Genomic DNA, 21,717 nt, shown 5'->3' on the forward strand with positions numbered 1-21,717 from the left:
AGTGGGAGTGGAGTTGCTGTGTGAAAGAGAGAATGATGGTCAAAAGATAAAGGGAAAAAAAGTTTAAATAAAACATAATAAAAGTACATTTGAATGACACTAAGTGGCAGTGTTTTTACAACTAATGCCGGTTTGCCTGAGACTGATGCCGTGCAGGTGTTTGTACACATGCATATACACACACTCTCAAAATAAACACATACAAGAACACACACATACATGTAATAGTACCAGATATGCACACAAACATATAAAGTAGGCATTTTTGTTATGATTTCCGTTGTCCTTTGTTCTTTGTTTAACTTTTATTTTTTTTGCATTATTGTTTGCTGTTTTCTTCTGTCTTTTCCTTTTTTCTATTTGGTGCAATTGGGGGGGTTCTTGGGGGTGGAGAATGGAATTTTTTCTTCTAGGCGGGGACTGTGGGAGGGGTCTTGAATGGTTTAGGGACAGCTATTGGGGAAATGGGGGGGATCTTGGAGCGTTCAGGTTTCACAAGATTGTGATCGTGAAAAAGGAAACTATGACATATTTCATATCACTTTCATGCACACACACACATAAGGATGGCTCTGTTGCGGAAAGACTGCTACATGTTTGATAGTGTCTTGATGCTATATTGTTTGTCCTTCATGTTCTAACACTGTAATGTTACCCCTTCCTTGTGTTTTTTGTAATAAAAATATAAAAATATTAGATTTATTTTGCTCTTACTGTAGTAATGTAGCCTACACCTACACCGGTCACATTGTACATTGCCATTATGGGCTATTAGCAGGGCAATAGACCAATAAGCCAAGAAGGAGGGTAGGGGGAGAATTGTATCGTCAAATGTATTTCATAGTTAGGTTGGCTGTATCACAACCGGCCGTGATTGGGAGTCCCATAGGGCGGCGCACAATTGGCTCAGCGTCGTCCAGGTTTGACCGGTGTCATTGTAAATAAGAATTTGTTCTTAACTGACTTGCCTAGTGAAATAAAGGTCACATTGCACCGCGCCATATTTTGATAATGGAGGGTTTTGTTTTTCTTGGAATAAAAACACCATAATATTAATACATTTAATTAAGCAAAATCCCATATACTATGTTCTTACAAAAATAGGTTTTAAATTCTCTAGTATAGCCAAAAAATGTCGGTTATTTGAAAACAAAACAATCTCCAAAGCATCGTAAATGTTTTCAAACACTTGGTTTTCATAAGGGATATTAGCAGGACAATAGACACGATGTGGTCCCAAAAACACCTCTATGACATAGGGTCCAGCAGAAAAAAAGACATAAAAAGTTATTCTAAAGTAACAAACTGGGTTTATTTACAAATTAGTAAGAATGTCTCACCCCATATTCAAGAATGGCATTTTAATCGCTCACTTTCGGTTATTTGAAAACAAAATCATCTCCAAAATATTGTTATTTTTTAAACAAGCCATAGAAAGTTGATTGCAATTTCAGTTTAATCCACCAGAAAAGACAGAACAAATAATACAACAAATATTGTGGTTATATTCAAATATACTAATTGATAAAGTTTTTTTTAATCAATTGTAACCTTTAACAAGTGGAAGGGGGGAAAAGTATTATTACTATTATTATTATTATTATTAACCCTGCATTAAAATTATACAAAAGCCCTTAAAACATTGTGTTTTTATTTACAGTAGGGATGGACAGCTGGAGGCATTTTATTTTTCACAAGCGTAGCAGGCTGTGAATTTCTAGGATGGGCTATTAGCAGGACAATATTTATTGGTCATATTAGTCATGGCTCCCGAGTGGAGTAGTGGTCTAAGGCACTGCATCTCAGTGCAAGAGACATCAATACAGTCCCTGGTTTGAATCCAGGCTGTATCACATCCAACCACTGATTGGGAGTCCCATAGGGCGGCGCACAATTGGCCCAGCGTCATCTGGGTTTGGCTGGTGTAGGCCTGTCATTGTAAATAAAAATTTGTTCTTAGCATATTTCAACCCTGCAGGCGCTACACAAAACACTGAAATAAAATATAAAACATGCATTACCTTTGACGAGCTTCTTTTGTTGGCACTCCAATATGTCCCATAAACATCACAATTGGTCCTTTAATTCAGTTATTTCCATCCATATATATCCAAAATGTCCATTTATAAAGCGCGTTTGATCCAGAAAAAAAACTACTTTTGTAATACAACTTTAGGTATTTTTAAACGTTAATAATCGATCAAATTGTAGACGGTGCAATCTGTGTTCAATACAGGAATGAAAACAAACCTGCGCCACTTGTCTTACGCAACTCACAAAAGTGTATCCAGTTCCTAGTTGGCCTACTTCTTCATTGCACAAAGGAATAACCTCAACCAAATTCCAAAAACTGGTGACATCCAGTGGAAGCGATAGGAACTGAAAACGGGTTGCTAAGAAATATCCCTTGGCAATAACAAGGCAGGGAACAGAGAGAGGCAAAACAAATAATAATCTGAACAGTTAGTTTTGCCTGCTACATAAGTTCTGTTATACTCACAGACATGATTCAAACAGTTTTAGAAACTTCAGTGTTTTATATTCAAATATATGAATAATATGCATATCTTATATTCTTGGCATGAGTAGCAGGAAGTTGAAATTGGGCTATTTACGCTATTTATCCAAAAGTGAAAATTCTGCCCCCTAGCCCCAAGAGGTTTTAATTAACTGACTTAATAAAAAAATAAAAAAATAAAAATCATCAAGCAAGGGTATCATTTTCTTAGCAAGGGAGGAGAATTCTCCACCTAGGCGGACTCTTAGAGGATCACGTACAAATGCAATGATATCCATTGGCATGCTGTAGTCTTCAAATGTGGTGGACAAATTGTCCCTCAGCTGCTTGATTACATTTTTTATCACCTCTGTGACAAAGTCCTTCTCCTCTGCCTGTCGTTTTTTCAGTGTGTTGAAGTACAGTAGCCTTCCAGAACAAGTCAAAATCGAACAACTCAAGCTTCCTAGAAAAGGCCTCAAATTTCTCCACCTTGACTGTTTCCCTCTTCATTATAACTGCAGATTTAACCCATTTAAGTTACAGAATATGTCAGCAAAAAAAGCTGTGTGCAGCTTGCCGTTAACAATTCAATGTTTCTGTGTCGGGCCTCGATATGGGGCGGGAAGGACACTGAAAGATCCATGCTTAGATTTGTAATTAGTCTGAGATTTAATTATTTGCAAACAGCAATATTTTCATAGCAAATAAGACACAGTTGCTTGGCATTGGGAAAAGATGGAGAGATGAACGCATATCTCTCTGTACATTCTTCTCTGAGACTGACTTTCATTATCCACCTTTCTTCCTGATACTTTTTAAGAGGGACATTTTATCTTGTTATCAAGCAAATTGTTCTGAACAAATGTTGACGTTAAATAAAGTCGGCCTTGGACTGGGGACCCTTGCAGCGAGCCCCGAATAGGCGGGAGACTCCGGCAGCTCCTGACTGACGGGCGGCTACGGATGCGCCGGACAGGAGGGAGACTCCGGATGCGCCGGACAGGAGGGAGACTCCGGAGGGAGGAGACGGAGAGACAGCCTGGTGCGTGGGGCTGCCACAGGAGGCCTGGTGTGTGGAGGAGGCACCGGATGGACCGGACCATGTAGGCGCACTGGAGGTCTCGAGCACCGAGCCTGCACAACCTGCCCTGGCTGGATACTCCCCGTAGCCCGGCAAGTGCGGCGGGGTGGAACAGACCGCACTGGGCTGTGCTGGCGAACCGGGGACACCGTGCGGCTTCATTCCTCCTGGCTCGATGCCCACTCTAGCCCGGCCGATACGAGGAGCTGTGATGTAGCGCACCGGGCTATGCCTCTCGTCCCTGTTGCGCTGCCGTCTAACTCCTCATATCGCCGCCACTCGGCTTTGGCTTCTTCCAGCTCTTCCCTGGGGCGGCGATACTCCCCAGCCTGTGCCCAGGGTCCCTTACCGTCCAAAATCTCCTCCCATGTCCAGGAGTCCAGAACCCTCTGCTCCTGGTTACCATGCTGCCTGGTCCGGTTGTGGTGGGTAGTTCTGTAACGGCTGTTGGAAGGAGAGGACCGAGTTGCAGGGTGGTATGTGTCCATATTTTTTTAATGAACACTGAAATCACAAAAATAACAACGCGAACGACCGAATCAGTTCTGGCTGGTGCAGACACACAACAGAAAACAACTACCCACAACTCAAGGGCGAAACTAGGCTGCCTAAGTATGGTTCTCAATCAGAGACAACGATTGACAGCTGCCTCTAATTGGGAACCATACCAGACCAAACACATAGAAATACAAACATAGAATACCCACCCACATCACACCCTGGCCAAACTAAAACTAGAAACACATATTCAGAACTGTTTCTCACTGCTCTGAGACAAGCATGGGGACTGGTCTTGATAAATCAAAGAGATTTTCATTTTCACTGAATCACCATTTGGGTATTGGTTAGCCTACAATTATGGTGTGAAAACAGTCACACTGTATAGCACCATATTTTCCAAATGGAAACCTTAAGGGTCTTGCTTTTTGTTTTTCTTGGATAGAAACACCATAATATTAATCCAATTAATGAAGCTACATTTTTAATCAATCCCATATACTATGTTCTGAAATTCTCTAGTACAGCCAATATTACTGTACTACAGAATATCACGCCCTGAACTTAGTGATCCTTTTAATGTCTCTATTTTGGTTTGGTCAGGGCGTGAGTTGGGGTGGGCATGTTTTGTGTTTTATGTTTTCTATTTCTTTGTGTTTGGCCGGTTATGGTTCTCAATCAGGGACAGCTGTCTATCGTTGTCTCTGATTGGGAACCTACTTAGGTACCCTTTTTCCCACCTGTGGGTGTGGGACGTTGCCTTTGTTTGTAGCATTATAGCCCTTAGGCTTCATGGTCGTTTTTGTATAGTTATTGTTTTTGTCAGCGTCATCCGAAATAAAGGAATATGCACGCTCACCACGCTAAATTGTCAAAGACACATTGTTAAACTAGCTGATTCTATTTAGACTCTTTCTGCTTGTTGTGTCAATACTAACACTCCCAGCTTCCTAGACAAAAGTTTTTTTTTTTCTTAATGATGAATGGTGGGAAGGAAACGCAGGCCAGCATTGTGGAATTGCCTCTTCTCCATAGTTATTCACTCACAGACGAAGGTCTAATGTGGTAATTTCTAACCAAACGGAGAGTGTATTCTCAACAACTTTATTATAAGATTTTCAAAAATGGAGCAGTTAACTATGCACTTCAACTGTTGCGCAGTTAAAGGCCCAACGAACAGTGTCGGTATCAGCTTTTATAGAGAAGTACATTATTTTTGTATACGTGGCAGTCAGCAGATAGTGTGCAAAAGTCAATTAGTTGTCTATGCAGATTTAAGATAGCACAAGGTTGATAGCCCGAGGGCTCAACCGTCTAACTGCATTCACAACAGCAAACATTGTAATGTGCTCCTTTCTGAAAGTTTCCATAATTCCTGTAGATAGTACCCATGGGATGTCACATGCTGCGGTCACACCCAAACGGATCTTAGCTACACACCCAGTCTTATGACTAAGACACACGAAGACACCATGTTATAAAAAACACTAGCATATAACAACAGACTGTTCTTTAAGCATTAAAACACAGGATAGCATGACTAATTATTTAATTTTCCACGACAGGTCTACAACAATCTGCCATATCTGCCATAGGGAGAAAAGTAATGTGAAATTGTGTGCTTTTGCTTTGGACTCTGGGAAAATAAAAAATCCTGTTCAGAGACAATTTCCAGAGAACCCAAATTTATTATGGGCACTCCTATAAGTTGATTAACTTCACAAGGACTGAAATTAAACTTTTTCTGCTGACCAATTTCTTTGACTGGTGGCTCGCTGAATAAGACGGGAGCTGGGGAAATTAGATTCCTTACCACTCATCTCTCAAAGTTAACTTGAATCATCACAACATGCATAGGCATAAAAGGCTACAACTTTAGGAGGAAATGAACACAGACAGCTCAACTTAAGTTTCTTCATTAAATGTCTTCCCCGGAAAAACATCCCTGATTAGTTCTTTGTGCTCCTGCATGGTGTCTGAGTTATTAATTATAGATAGTGATCCTTACAATGCGCTGCCATGTCCGATTGACAGGGGCAGAGATAGCGACAAGTGGGGTCAGATTATAGAACGCTTTGAGCTGTCCCAGAATGCATTTGTATTCATGCCATTTGCGCCAAGCTCACAGGCATAATGTTAAGCTGATGGGGCAGTGGGGCAATATAATATTTTGTGTGTGTTTGTGGGGGGGTGGGGGGGGGATGTGTGTGTGTGTGTGTGTGTGTGTATGTGTGTGTGTGTGTGTGTGTGTGTGTGTGTGTGTGTGTGTGTGGGTGACAGAGGGAGTTTGGTTTGGCTTATTCGGATCTCTATTAGCTTTTGCCGAAGCAGCAGCTATTCTTCATGGGGTCCGCACAAAAACATAAAACAGGACAAGTGATAGACAAGAACACTCACACCAATTTGAAATACAATGATATACAATAAAACTGAAGACTAATGTGTGTGTGTAGATTGTGTTAGAGTGTGATAGTGTGTTTGTGTGTGTGTGTCATTTCACAGTCTCTATTGTTCCATGAAATGTTATTTTGTAAACATTTTAAGGTCATTTTGTTGTTTGCTTGAGTAATTGTCGGGTATGTATGGGTGTCTCAGTTGTATATTATTTTATTATGCAGAGAATCTGGAATTTTCATCATAGTAATATTTCTCAAAACTAGAAGAGAAGCAGTTAATCTCTCATCAACCCTCAACTAGGAAAGACTGATCGTGGTGTAAATTACTCAAGTAAAAATACCTTAAAGTACAACTTAAGTAGGTTTTTTTGGGTACCTGTAGTTTACTCAACTATTTATATTTTTGGCAACTTTTACTTTTACTGCACTACATGCCTAATGATTTTTTAATACATTTTTACTCCATACATTTTCCCTGATACCCAAAAATACTTGTTACATTTTGACATAAAAATTGTCCAATTCACACACTTATCAAGAGAACATCCCTGGTCATCCCGTTACTGCCTCTGATCTGACAGATTCACGAAACACAAATGTTTTGTTTGTAGATTGTGTTATGAGTGTTGGAGTGTTTGCCCATGGCTATCCGTCAATTTAAAAAACAAGAAAATTGTGCCATCTGGTTTAAATTATTAATACTTTTACTTTTGATACTTTAAGTACATTTTAGCAATTCCATTTAATTTTGATGCTTAAGTATATTTAAAACCAAATACTAGTATTTTACTGGGTGACTTTCACTTTTACTTGAGTCATTTTCTATTAAGTTATCTTTACTTTTACTCAAGTATGACAACAAAGTACTTTTTCCACCACTTCATTTTGCTGTTAGTGCAGTTAAGGGCAAGGCGTGCTGCTCTGTTTTGAGCCAGCTGCAGCTTTGAAGGTCTTTCTTTGGTGCACTTGACCATATTACCGGACAGAAATCAATATGGGACAAGACCAAAGCCTGATCAACTAGTACAGTTGATTTTTGTGTTTTTTATAACAGGCAAACCCCTCCCCATCTTGACAATAACTTTTTCAATATGACTTGACCATGATAATTGACCATCCAATGTCATACCTAGGAGTTTCGCTTCCACAACATGCTCAATGGTCACACCCTTTATGCACAATTAATACAATTAATACAATTAATTTTTTGATTAATTTAAGACCAGTTTATTATGACTCACCCATGCTGATACTCATTGTAACTCCTTATTTAGAATGTCAGTGAGCTCACTGGCTTTGGGTGCTGACATGTAGAGTGTGGAATCATCCGAATATGTAGTAATTCTAGCTTTGGGTAAGACCAGTGGCAAATAATTTGTAAAAGAATAGAAGCGTAACGGCCCAAGGCAACTGCCCCGAGGGACACAGCAGTGTACATATCTGATGTTAGAGAAGCTTCCATTGAAAAACACTCTCTGGGTTGTATTGGATAAATAACGCTCCAACCATGTGATGGCAGGTGATGTAAAGCTATAGCAATTGAGGTTTTACAATAACAATTTATGATCCAAAACTTCAAAGGCTACACTGAAATCTAACAATCCAGCTCCAAATGTCATCTTATTATCCATTTACTTTAACCAATCATTAGTCATCTGAGTCAGTGAAGTACATTTTGAGTGCCCTTATCTATATCTACGCTGACACTTGTTCTCTGTAAAAAAAAAAGTTAAATACCTCTTTTGCATAATTTCTTTGAACCATACCATTTTCAATTCATCATCAATCCAGGGGGCTCTAAAGTTCTCACAGTTCATTTCTTAACAATTGGCGTGAATATTTGTACAAATACTTCCGGAGCTGTATCTGGAATCACTTCCTCATACAAATCAGACCAACATCTTCAACAAAAGTTTTTGTATGTCCTCTTATAAATTACTTTAGGCCCAACTTTTAGCACTTTGGCTTTCCTTGTTATTGTCACAATATTATGGTCACTACAGCCAATGGGAACTGATATTGCTTTGGAGCAAACTCTGCAGCATTAGTGAAGATATGATCAATACAAGTGGATGTCATGGACTATTGGTATCAATAGCTAAGCTAAGGAGCCTGGGGCTAAACACCTCCCACTGCAACTGGATCCTGGACATCCTGATGGGCCGCCCCCAGGTGGTAAGGGTATGTAACAATACATCCGCCACACTGATCCCCAACACAGGGGCCCCTTCAGGGGTTGCTCAGTCCCCTCCTTGCACTCCCTGTTCACTCATGACTGCAATGGCCAGGCACGACACCAACACCATCATTAAGTTTGCCGATGACACAACAGTGGTAAGACTGATCACAGACAATGATGAGACAGCCTATAGGGAGGAGGTCAGAGACCTGGCCGTGTGGTGCCAGGACAACAACTTCTCCCTCAATGTGATCAAGACAACGGAGATGATTGTGGACTACAGGAAAATGAGGACCGAGCACGCCCCCCCTCCCCCCATTTTCATTGAATGGGAGCATCACACATTTTATCCAAATGCATACAGCAATTATATCCAAATACTTACAACACTTGGTGGCTTATAGCAGCACTCCAAAAGAAGAGGGTTTAGATGAGGCGGGTGAACTTGCAACCACAACACTTCTACAATATTTGACATGAGATCCTCCCTATAAGCTTTACAGGAGTATGGCTCTGAAATAAAGCAACACCTCTCCCATAGGCATTCCTGTCTTTTCTGTAATGTTATATCCTTGTATAGCTAGCTACTGCTGTATCATCAAAGGAATTACCTCAGTTTCAGAGATGGCCAGTGTATGAATGTTATCCGATGTTAGCAAGCCTTATTTCTAAGGCTACATATATCATTAATATGGGCTGTTCTTAGCCCTTTCCTGGGTAGCTTATCAGAGATAAGGGCTGAAGCTACTGACCCTAAAGCTTTTTCTCACTCCTCCCAGGCTTTTTTTGGGGGGAGTAGAAAATGAGCTTGTTGTAGAGGATGTAAGTAATGTGACATCAATGCAAATGCTTTCAAAAAATCTAATTGAACACTTCATGAGAGCACATGTTGCCCAAAATTTCTATAGGCTATGCAATTGCGTGATGGCCTTTTTTGAAGAGGACCTTATCAGCTTTCTATAAGCTAGGCCGACTTAAATGTATTTATCAACTTTCCTAATATTAAGGACATTGCTTTGCTTTTACAACAGGAATACAGCCTACCTGACTGGCATGAAAATTAACCACAGGAAATACATCATCCATTTGCTATTAAGTGCATACGTAGATGACATGTATTTTTTTCATGCCCCTGTTCCAATTTTACATAGATATTATTTAGTATATGTAAAGACGACATTAAATTAACAACAGTCTGATGGGTGACAATATTAGCCTATCACATGTGAATGAAACATTATCACCTGTGAATGATGCCCAGCATGTGCAGTAAAGGCAAAAAACAGTGCATGTCTTTTTTTTTGCAACTTTTTCAAATCATAATTGAACGCCTCATGTAGTAGCCTAGCCCATAGGCCTATATGTTTTGAAAAGGTTTATATCACAACTAAAGTGGGCAAATAACTTCTTAATTAAGTACATTAATCCGCTTTACAAATGGTGTAGATTCTAACAGGTGGCCGTGAGATTCAAGTTTAGGGAAAGATCATTTACACCATAAAAATGCACCTTTATAATAAAGCATTAACTTTAGAGACTACTGTGTGCATTGCATCGCTTATAATATGAAGAAATAGCCTAATAGTTTATCAACATTTTAAGCTAAATGTTCTGATCTTTTGCATTTTGCCTCATTGCATGTGAAAGGTTTTTTGATTTGAGTGGTTGTATTAATTTGGGATCTATCGCATCCCACAACTGTCCCAGAGTATGTTTGGAATATATATATTTTGCACATAAGGACAAGTTGACCAATACAATGGGTCAACTTTTGAACTAACTATGGGGGATAGTACATTCACATTGGCTAGTGTTTTTGCTATTCGTGTTGGCTGACGAAAAGTAGGCTAAATATGGACAGTTCTAACATCTTCAATATGCACCTCGGAATTCGATAAGAGGGACGCACAGCAGATGCTTTCCTTAATATGCCTGTCTTCACTTGTAGTCTACTTTTTAGCTGAGATGCCTGTGAGAAGGAATCGATTACGTGACAGGGATTGACAAATATGAATTGAGATATCTGAGAGAGCCATGTGAGTGAGATTTGCTTCGGAGCACGGCAGCAGGGAGAAGGGAATTAGGAGTATTATATTCAGCCCAAGGGCACACCGGCGACTTTGGCCGCAAAATGCATGGCTGTTTTAGGGGGCATTATGGCCACACAATGGGGATGCAGGCGTGAAATATGATGCTGGTGAGAATATTATCAAGTGCTTGTCAAATTGTGAACGAGAGAGAGAAGTGGGTGCAGCCTTGACAAGAAACAAATCAAAGCTCATGCCTTTCATGTGACTTTTCTCAAATCGCCATTAGAGTCGCATCATGCAGCCTTAGAATGTATTAAAAATCTAATCATACTGTATAGCCCAATGTTTGTATCACAACTAAAGCTGCATAAATAATAAATCACTCTAAATTAAGCATATAGGTCGGACCTGTTTCTTTGTTAACCGCTCAACACAGAATAGCGACCTATTTCTTTGGAAATCGTTTGGAGAAAAACAGGTCCGTTGTTCTAAGCAAATTTTGTCTGATAAATGAACTAGTGTAACCCATAGCCATATAGCGTAGCCATATCAGGGCCTAACATAAAAACAACTCATGAGTATGCTATTCTGTTTTGACCAGCAGGGTCAAATAATAATAATCACAGTGGTTGTCAACAGGTCAGGACCTCAAGAGTAAATGTCAGTTGGCTTTTCATAGCCGATCATTCAGAGTATCTCTACTGCTCCTGCTGAGAGTTGAAAACAGCAGGTCTGGGACAGGTAGCACATCCGGTGAACAGGTCAGGGTTCCATAGCCGCAGGCAGAACAGATGAAACTGGAGCAGCAGCACGGCCAGGTGGACTGGGGACTGCAAGGAGTCATCAGGCCAGGTAGTCCTGGGGCATGGCCAAACAGGAAGGATATAACCCCACCCACTTTACCAAAGCACAGCCCCCACACCACTAGAGGGATGTCTTCAACCCCTAACTTACCATCCTTAGACAAGGCCGCGTATAGCCCACAAAGATCTCCGCCACGGCACAGAGCCTTTCCGTTCACCTTCACACCCCTGGGCCAGACTACACTCAAATCATAGGACCTAGATGAGTCTTCAATAAAGACAAAGGTTGAGCCCGAGATGCGTCTATCACATGGGTCTGCCTGGTCCATTTCATAAAAATTTAGCTCTATAGGAGAAAGCCCTGCCTGCAGCTGTTTGTTAGAAATTCTAGGGACAGTAAGGAGGCGTGTCTTGTGACCGTAGCGTACGTTTAGGTATGTACAGCAGGACCAAATCGGAAGGGTAGGTTAAGATTAAGATTCTAGCAGTCGTGTTTAGCACTAACTGAAGTTTATTTGGTGCTTTATTTGGGTAGCCGGAAAGTAGAGCATTGCAGTAGTTTAACATAGAAGTTACAAAAGCATGGATACATTTTTCTGCATCATTTATGGACAGACATTTTCAGATTTTTGCAATGTTACGTAGATGGAAAAAAGCAGTCCTTGAAACAATTTTGATTTGTTCGTCAAAAGAGAGATCAGGGTCCAGAGAACGCAACCTTTCAAGATTAATTGTCAGATTCAGCAGAAGATCTCTTTGTTTCTTGGGACCTAAGAACTTCAAGCATCTCTGTTTTGTCCAAGTTTAAAAGCAGAACATTTACAGCTATCCACTTCCTGATGTCTGAAACACAGGTTCCAGGGAGTGCAATTTTGGGACTTCACCAGGTTTCATTGAAATGTATAGCACTGAAAGTTAACATGTCTCCTAAAACGGAACTTTGAGGAACAGCAAAATTTACAGTTGATTTGCCAGAGGACAAACCATCCACAGAAGACAAACTTATATCTTTCTGACAGATGAGATCTAAACCAGGCCAGAACTTGTCTGTGTAGACCAATTTGGGTTTCCAATCTCTCCAAAAGAATGTGGTGATCGATGGTATCAAAAGCAGCACTAAGGTCTAGGAGCACGAGGACAGATGCAGAGCCTCGGTCCGATGCCATTAAAATGTAATTTACCACCTTCACAAGTGCCGTCTCAGTGCTATGATGGGGTCTAAAACCAGACTGAAGCATTTCGTATACATTGTCTTCAGGAAGGCAGTGAGTTGCTGCGCAACAGCCTTTTCTAAAATTTTTGAGAGGAATGGAAGATTCGATATAGGCCGATTAGTTTTTTTATATTTTCAGGGTCAAGGTTTGGCTTTTTCAAGAGAGGCTTTATTACTGCCACTTTTAGTGAGTTTGGTACACATCCGGTGGATAGAGAGCCGTTTATTATGTTCAACATAGGAGGGCCAAGCACAGGAAGCAGCTCTTTCAGAAGTTTAGTTGGAATAGGGTCCAGTATGCAGCTTGAAGGTTTAGAGGCCATGATTATTTTCATCATTGTGTCAAGAGATATAGTACTAAAACACTTGAGCGTCTCTCTTGATCCTAGGTCCTGGCAGAGTTGTGCAGACTCAGGACAACCGAGCTTTGAAGGAATATGCAAATTTAAAGAGGAGTCCGTAATTTGCTTTCTAATAATCATAATCTTTTCCTCAAAGAAGTTCATGAATTTATCACTGCTAAAGTGAAAGTCATCCTCTCTTGGGGAATGCTGCTTTTTAGTTAGCTTTGCGACAGTATCAAAAAGGAATTTCGGATTGTTCTTATTTTCCTCAATTAAGTTAGGTTGAAAAATAGGATGATCGAGCAGCAGAGAGGCCTCTTCAATCTTGCACGGTACTGTCTTTCCAAGCTAGTAGGAAGACTTCCATTTTGGTGTGGAGCTATTTCCATTCCAATTTTCTGGAAGCTTGCTTCAGGGCTCGCGTCTTTTCTGTTTACCAGGTAGCTAGTTTTTCTTATGACAATTGTTTTTTGTTCATAGGCATGCAAGGTTAAATTGAGTTCCTCAGGAAAGGTGGTTAACTAATTTTTGTACTCTGACATCCTTGGGTAGGCGGAGGGATTCTGGAAGGGCATCTAGGAATCTTTGGGTTGTCCGAAAACTTATAGCACAACTTTTGATGATCCTTGTTTGGGGTCTGAACAGATTATTTGTTGCGATTGCAAGGAGGAGAAACATTTCATATCCACAACATTTATTCCACGGGACAAGATTAGGTCCAGAGTATGACTGTGGCAGTGAGTAGTTCCGGAGACATGTTGGACAAAATCCACTGAGTCAATGATGGCTCTTAAAGTCTTTTGGAGTGGGTCTGTGGACTTTTCCATATAAATATTGAAGTCACCAAAAATTAGAAGATTATCTGCAATGACTACAAAGTTCGATAGGAATTCAGGGAACTCAGTGAGGAACGCGGTATATGGCCCAGGATGCCTATAAACAGTAGCTGTAAAAAGTGATTGAGTAGGCTGCATATATTTCATGACTAGAAAGCTCAAAAGACGAAAACATATATCTTTTTTTGTAAATTGAAATTTGCTGTCATGTTAGCAACACCTCCGCCTTTGCGGGATGCGTGGGGGATATGATCACTAGTGTAACCAGCAGGTGAGGCCTCATTTCACCTCTCTGGGATAAATCAAACGTTCATGAAATCACACATGCAAGATAGCAAATTAAAGCTACACTTGTGAATCCACCCAACATGTCAGATTTCAAAAAAGCTTTTCGGCGAAAGCAAACGATGCTATTATCTGAGGATAGAACCATAGTAAACAAAGAGAGAAAAGCATATTTCCACCCTGCAACACAAAACATAGAAATAAAAATATAATTCAGGTCTTAAATTTGACAAGCTTCTTTTGTTGGCACTTAATTAATTCCGTCGATATCCAAAATGTCAATTAATTTGGCGCGTTTGATCCAGAAAAAAAACAGTTCCAACTTATGCAGCAAGACTACAAAATATCTCAAAAGTTACCTGTAAACTTTGCCAAAACATTTCACACCACTTTTGTGATAAATCTTTAGGTATTTTTTCTGTATTTTTTTCTGTGTTCAATACAGGAGGAAAAAAAACAGTAGCATTCTTCCTGGTCACGCGCCTCTATCTAAATAGTTCACTTCAGTTACCCTCGTTCAAGATAGCCATACTTTTTTTTTTACAAAGGAAAAACCTCAACCCAACCCAAAACTTTTGACATCCAGTGGAAGCGATAGGAATTGCAAGAAGGTCCCTGGATTTCTAATGAAAAACATTGAAAAGAGTGACCTCAAAAAAATCGGAATGGTTTGTCCTCGGGGTTTCGCCTGATAAATAAGTTTTGTTATACTCACAGACATGATTCAAACCGTTTTAGAAACTTCAGAGTGTTTTCTATCCACATCTACTAATAATATGCATATCTTATCTTCTGGAGATGTGTAGCAGGCAGTTGAATTTGGGCATGCATTTCATCCGGACGTGAAAATACTGCCCACTGTCACCAAGAAGTTAACACAGTAAATTCATCAGGCTTAAACCATGCCAATCACATCAAGATTATGATCAGTGATTAGTTCATTACATTAACTGCCTTGGAAGCGAGGGATCTGACATTGTAGCCCTATTTTGAGATGTGAGGTATCCACAATCTCTTTCAATAATCGCAGGAATGGAGGTCTTTATTCCAGTAAGATTGCTAAGGCGAACACTGCCATGTTTAGTTTTGCCCAACCTAGGTCGAGGCACAGACACGGTCTCATTTGGGATAGCTGTGCTGACTAGTGGCAGACTCCACTAAGCTGGCAGGCCTGCACCTTATCTCATTGTGAAGTTAGGGGAGTTAGAGCCATGTCTATGTTTGTAGATAAGATGAGAGCACACTTCCAGCTAGGATTGAGTCCATCCTCCTCAACAGGCCAGGCTTGGTCCTGTTTGTGGGTGAGTCCTAGAAAGAGGGCCAATTAGCACCATCTTCAGATTAGCCTTAACGTCGGTAGCCCTGCCCCCTGGTAAACAGTGTATGATCGCTGGATGATTTGTTTTAAGTCTAATACTGCGGGTAATGGAGTCGCCAATGACTAGGGTTTTCACTTTGTCAGAGCTAATGGTGGGAGGCTTCGGCGTCTCATACCCCGTAACGGGAGGAGTAGAGACCAGAGGAGTCTTGGCCTTTGACTCCGACTCGCTGCTTAAAGGGGAGAACCGGTTGAAAGTTTCTGTCAGCAGAATGAGCGACACCGGTTGAGCATTCCTAGAGCATTTCCTTCCAGAAGCCATGAGAAAGTTGTCCAGCTGCGGAGATTGTGTGATGGGATTTATACTACTATCTGTACTTTACTCGTGGCACAGACGCTGTTTCTTCCTTTCCTACACTTAAATTACCCTTGCCTAGCAATTGCGTCTGAAGCTGGGCTTGTAGCAGAGCTATCCTCGCCATAAGGTAATCGTTCTCCTGTATGTTATGAGTACAGCAACTGCAATTAGAAGGCATCATGTTACTACTTAGCTTCGGCTGTTGGAGGTCCAGACAATCCACGTCCAGAGAAAGTGTCCAGAGTAAAAAAGTTGAATGAAAAAAGGCGAGCGAGGGGAAAAACTAAAAATATAAACGGTAATAAAAAGTAAAAAACGGTAAAGCTGGCAGGTAGCAGAGTTAAGTTAGCAACAAAAACGCACAGCAGCACGTCAACAAGTCTACAAGTTGTCTAACCATGTTGTGGGCTGTGTTCAAACTGTCAAGGGAACCTGGCTAGCTTGGCAGCTAGCAGTTAGGCCAAATGCTTCGCCAAGCAACAGTTCTTCAGAATTTTGTGTTTGGGAGAGATAGTAAGCGGTCACATTAACTGAGGCTAACCGTGTTGCGGGATCCAAATGAAACAGGTAGACTTTCGAAACAACAAACAGAGCACTCTTGTTCTGTGTTTTGCATATGTCTCGCTCTAATGATGTAGAGCATGTGTATGTGTGTGTGAGAGGGAGGGAGAAGAGCAAAGGGAGAGAGCAAAGACAGAGCAACCAGAGAGAGAAAGAGAGTGTGTGTGTTTGTTTGCTTGTGTTTCAAACAAAATCAAGAAGCCTGCAAGAGGATAGAGAGAGAGGTTGTGGTGGGTAAATAAAGGAGACTGGGTTATGTTGAGCTATTTTTTACATTTAGCATCACCACGTCAAGGGAAATATAGTATTCTTTCAAGCAAAGATATATACATCTATTTCAGGATGTTGTGTATTCGTGTAAACACTGGGTAGGGGGTAAGTTGAGTCTAGGGACAGGGTAGGTTGAGTCGCCTTGGGGTAAGTGGGTGGTGGTGTCCTTGTTTAGAAAGCTCAGACTCCATGTCATCAGATAAGACCTTGTGTGCTTATGTTACTCTATCAAAGCTTCTCTTTCGTTCTCTTTTTTATCAATGTACCTCTTCATTTGTCATTCAGTCTATTTTTTCATCCTTCTTGCAGCTCAAATTGACTTCTTCCCTCCTCTCACTTCCTTAGCTGCTCTCTGAAGAACTTCATGTCTGCTCTGTAACAACCACAAAAAATGCATCTTGAATTCATATGCATGACACATTTTAATGTGGTTTCTTCCTTCACAGACTCAATTAAATTAAGACCTATCGCTAAATATTTGGCCACATTATTCATTTTGTGAATGGTTTCCTATAAACTATGGGTGGCTCAAATAACCCTCTAGCTCAACTTACCCCACTCTCCCCTACAGTAGCATGGAGCGTGTCATTTGGCAATGGATTGACATTGACAGGGAATGGGAGTTTATTGCCTGTGATAAAGCTGACAGCAGTTTGGGGGAAAAACAATCTTCATCCAGTCAGCGAAGACTCTTCAGTCGTTGTCAGATATTATTTGATCTGTAATACTCTCAGTATTTCTCATAATGCAGTAAAATCAAGGGGAGATCACACAGAACACACAACATGAAATAAATCTATGGACCTCAATCTATCAACCCCTCTAGCTAATTCATCCCCTATAAACAAGTTTTAAAAGCTGACTCATGAACTGACTCTATATTTATACTCCATTAAATCACACTCTTTTACAATGTAATTTTGATATTTAATTTTACTTTTTACTTTTGACTTTCAACATTTTAGATGTTGTTTAAGTTTTGAGTTGCATTTTGTCCTTATGGCAACTATTTTGATTCATGCGTTCTGCTACCAGCTACCAGGTGGTGAAATCCAAGATAGACTATCCAAATAGTCTGGGTGGAAGTGAAGTCTAGGTGGAAAGCAATAATTAGGACTGCTGATGGTTTTATGAGGGGTTGAGGCGATGCTACCCCCAATGAGTACCTCAGGGTATGAAATACTACAGTTCCGGTCCTCACTCCGACACTTGTAAATGAGTGGTTATCGCTTTTCCCATTCCACCAGAGGCACAGTAGAAACGTCCACCCAGGAGAGTGTAGCTTGTATCACAATGAACCCAGTCCTCTCTGAGGAGCTCCAAAAAGTGTCTCTCTCTCTTTGCGTGTGTGAAGGTATAAACTAAAATACCATCTGCAAAGTTGCAGTGTGATTCATACAATTTACACCTGAATATGCAAATTCCCAAACGTAGGAAATGTAAACCTGGCTGTGATTCCAAAAAATGTTTGGAGGGGGGGAACATTTCTAAAATGTTTCACATTGCTGACATGTAGCATGCGTTAGTTAGCTGGTAACCTGTGTATTTAAAGCCCTCTGACTGACAGACGGACAGGGCAACAGGAAGTTCATTCTATACAACTGGGAATTGTGGGTTGGAGGCAGCTGCTAAACTTGCACTACGGATGGATGCATACAACTGATAACTGAACATACTGATAACATCGCTTTATAACCAACATATGGTTTAATTTTTGCAGCTGCTAAACCTTAACCTAACCCTCTGAGACCTACATTGTTTCCTAGGTGATGAGTCATCTAATGGTTAATGCACAATGCAGGGGTAATGAAAAAACATAATGCCTCTTCAGTTATGTCCAATGTTGACTCATAACCTAGGAAAGAATATAGGTCATTTCCACATTACCACATTTCTCATTGTGGTGGATTTGAGCTACAAAACCAGCTAATAAGGAATGTAGGAAATATATGAAAGCGTTATTAAGGACTCTTTTAAAGTTGAAATGTTCTCACAGTTGAAGAGCCACGTATGTAAACAGGTCGACTGAGCACTAATATGAATTCATGCCTCATTATACTACTATATCATGATTCAAAACTAAGCTAAGCAGTTAGTTGGACATTACAAAGGAAGGCCATCCCTCTAGTATAAGGTGCTAATTCCAGTTAATATTTTTTGATCTGCGCAACATACAATGCTGCCAAATACAACAGCAACTCTTTGTTTTGATAACAAAAATGACCTCGCATCGCTTTTCTGCTCTTGCCTCCGAGGGGAAAATGACAACAATATTTACACTCCTATTCTGTCTACAAAAAGTTTGTCTTACAGTATAAAAAATAAAACATTCACTTTTACTTCCCAATACTTCCCAATGACTTTGGTCACTGAAAGTCATGACATGCTATTTTTGTCAGAAAGGAAGATACAAATATCTCTGATACCTTCTTATTCAACCAGGAAGGTACTTGAGAGCAGTTAGGGATTCAGTCTATTCTTTATAAACATAATTTAACCTTTTTAGAATAAGAATTTGACTTATTTTATTTATTTTATTCTGTTTATTCTGTTTTGGAATATCAAATATCTCCCAAATAGACCTCATATCCTCTCGGAAGCTACACTGAAAATATAGTTTACCTAGCTACAGTCCCAATTACTTCACAGTGGACAAAGTTAAGTTATTGTTCTGACCTTTATTTCAGTATGGTCAGGGTGTGAGTTGCTTTTCTTATTACAATTGTCATGAACACTTACCACGCCGCATCTTGGTCCGATCCTTACCAATCAGCGTGGTAACAGGCAGCAGCAGCAGGAGCATCGCAATAAGGAGAAATGGACATACTTAAAAACTAATTCAGCAAGCTTTGACACACTGACAGTCTGACATTCTAGATTGCAAGGGTTGTTACACATGGGACTAGATACTGGCTGGAAGGGATGGAGAGCAGGCGCAGAGGCAGCAGCTAAAGGGAGCCAGCGCTTTGAGGGAACACGGCTGGCAAGGAAGCCCGAGAGGCAGCCCCAAAAATGTCTTGGGGGGCACACGGGGAGTGTGGCTAAGGCAGGTAGGAGACCTGTGCCAAACCCCCATGCTTATCGTGAGCCGCCAGAGTCTCCCGTCTGTCCTGAGCCACCAGCCATCCAGGAGCTGCCAGAGCTGCCTGTCACGCCGGCGATTCCGGAATTGCTCCTCAGTCCTGAGCTGCCCCTCAGTCAAGTGGGGTCCTTTAGCAGGGTTGCCAGTCCTAGATTTAGCGGCGAGGGTCACCGTTCCTAGGAGGCCACAGAAGCGGACTAAGACTATGGTGGAGTGGGGTCCACGTCCAGCGCCAGAGCCGCCACCGCCACTCCCCTATAGAGGTGGGGGGGGGGGGGTACTGTCACGTTCTGACCCTAGTTCTTGTCTTATTTCTTTGTTTTAGTTGGTCAGGACGTGAGTTGGGTGGGTATTCTATGTTTTGGGTTTCTAGGTTGGTTTTCTTGTTTGGCCTGATATGGTTCTCAATCAGAGACAGGTGTTAGTCATTGTCTCTGATTGGGAACCATATTTAGGTAGCCTGTTTTCTGTTGTGGTTTGTGGCTGGTTATTTTCCAGTCTTTATGTGTCTGCACCAGATAGAACTGTTTTGGCTGTCACTTTGTTGTTTGTGTTTTTGAAGAATTCAGTTTTCCATTAAAAAGATGAACACTAACCACGCTGCCCACGCTGCGCTTTGGTCCTCTCTATCTCCAGACGACAACCGTTACAGTTGCAGTAAAGATACTCTAAGAAAAGTATAGTTTAGGTTACTTTGAAAACGTTCACTTTATCCAAACTATTTTGTGACAAATTATCTACAATCAACAAGCCAAACAAGCCAAATGAAACTAGTTCAGACAGGACAACCCGTTCAGTAAGGGAGAGGAATGGTTAAAAAAAAATAATCTCACTTAAAGGGAATGTTTCAACAATTTAACACATTTTTGCAGAAGCTTGATAGGTTGTCAGTAGATAATTACTTTTTTTTCTACTTATTTTGCAAAAATAAAATATGGGTGAAGTAAGCAAGAATTTCCTTTATTTTTCGGCCTCAGAATTGCCTAATTCTAACAAACAAAAAAGTGTTCACGTTTAATAGGCTAAATTACACATTCTGTTAATTAAACTCAAATGGCAAACGTCTTAACAAACCTTTAAATACACACGTTCCAATAACAGAAAGGGCTCTGAAAACTACTCTACATGGAATGTTCTATGAGCCATATAAGGAATGCATTGTGAGGATTTTCCTAAGACTGCATTTAAAAAACATTTTTTACTCATCTGTGCACAGGTGTTAGACATAACCTTAGAAAATGAGCCTGGAAAAGTGCAGGGAATCATAAAATAAAACGGACCCACAGTTTGGCTTCATACTGTTGAAGTCGGGAAGTTTACATACACAGCCAAGTACATTTAAACTCAGTTTCTCACAATTAATTCCTGACATTTAATCAGAGTAAACATTCCCTGGCTTAGGTCAGTTAGCATCACCACTTTATTTTAAGAATGTCAGAATAATAGTAGAGGGAGTGATTTATTTCAGCTTTTATTCGTTTCATCACATTCCCAGTGTGTCAGACTGATTTTCCCAGACATAAACAATGTAAAGGCAAATACTAATTGAGTGTAAGCCTGGGTCAAAGTTTTGGCTAGCCTTCCACAAGCTTCCCACAATAAGTTGGGTGAATTTTGTCTCATTCCTTCTGACAGAGCTGGTGCAACTGAGTCAGGTTTGTGGGCCTCCTTAATCTCACACACTTTTTCAGTTCTGCCCACAAATTATCTATAGGATGAATCAGGGCTTTGTGAAAGCCACTATAAATTCCTTGACTTTGTTGTCCTTAAGCTATTTTGCCACAACATTGGAAGTATGTTGTCATTGTCCATTTTGGAAGACCCATTTTGCGACCAAGACTTAACTTCCTGACTGATGTCTTGAGATGTTGCTTCAATACATCCATATAATTTTGCACTAGTGCACTAGTCCCTCCAGCAAAAAGCACTCCCACAACATGATGCTGCCACCCCCTGCTTCAAA

At 40.6% G+C, this 21,717-nt stretch overlaps 1 long non-coding RNA gene across 2 annotated transcripts in view; it reads right to left on the bottom strand.

Annotated features, from left to right (window-relative positions):
- Nucleotides 1–20,026, bottom strand: part of LOC149982863 (uncharacterized) — a 34,096-nt gene extending 14,070 nt beyond the window's left edge. The window contains exons 1-3 of one of the 2 annotated variants that reach the window (XR_016496949.1): nt 19,412–20,026; nt 2,022–4,085; nt 1,347–1,930 (exon numbers count right to left, since the gene is read on the bottom strand). This is a non-coding gene — a long non-coding RNA (uncharacterized LOC149982863). Of the gene's footprint in view, nt 1–1,346; nt 1,931–2,021; nt 4,086–19,411 lie in introns of those variants that run through there. The other variant, XR_016496948.1, reaches the window with a different exon arrangement.
- Between the last annotated feature and the right edge of the window lie 1,691 nt (nt 20,027–21,717).

The sequence above is a fragment of the Oncorhynchus mykiss genome, chromosome 6 (genome assembly GCF_057628025.1).
Source record: "Oncorhynchus mykiss isolate SJ-2025 chromosome 6, ASM5762802v1, whole genome shotgun sequence".
NCBI lineage: Eukaryota > Metazoa > Chordata > Actinopteri > Salmoniformes > Salmonidae > Oncorhynchus > Oncorhynchus mykiss.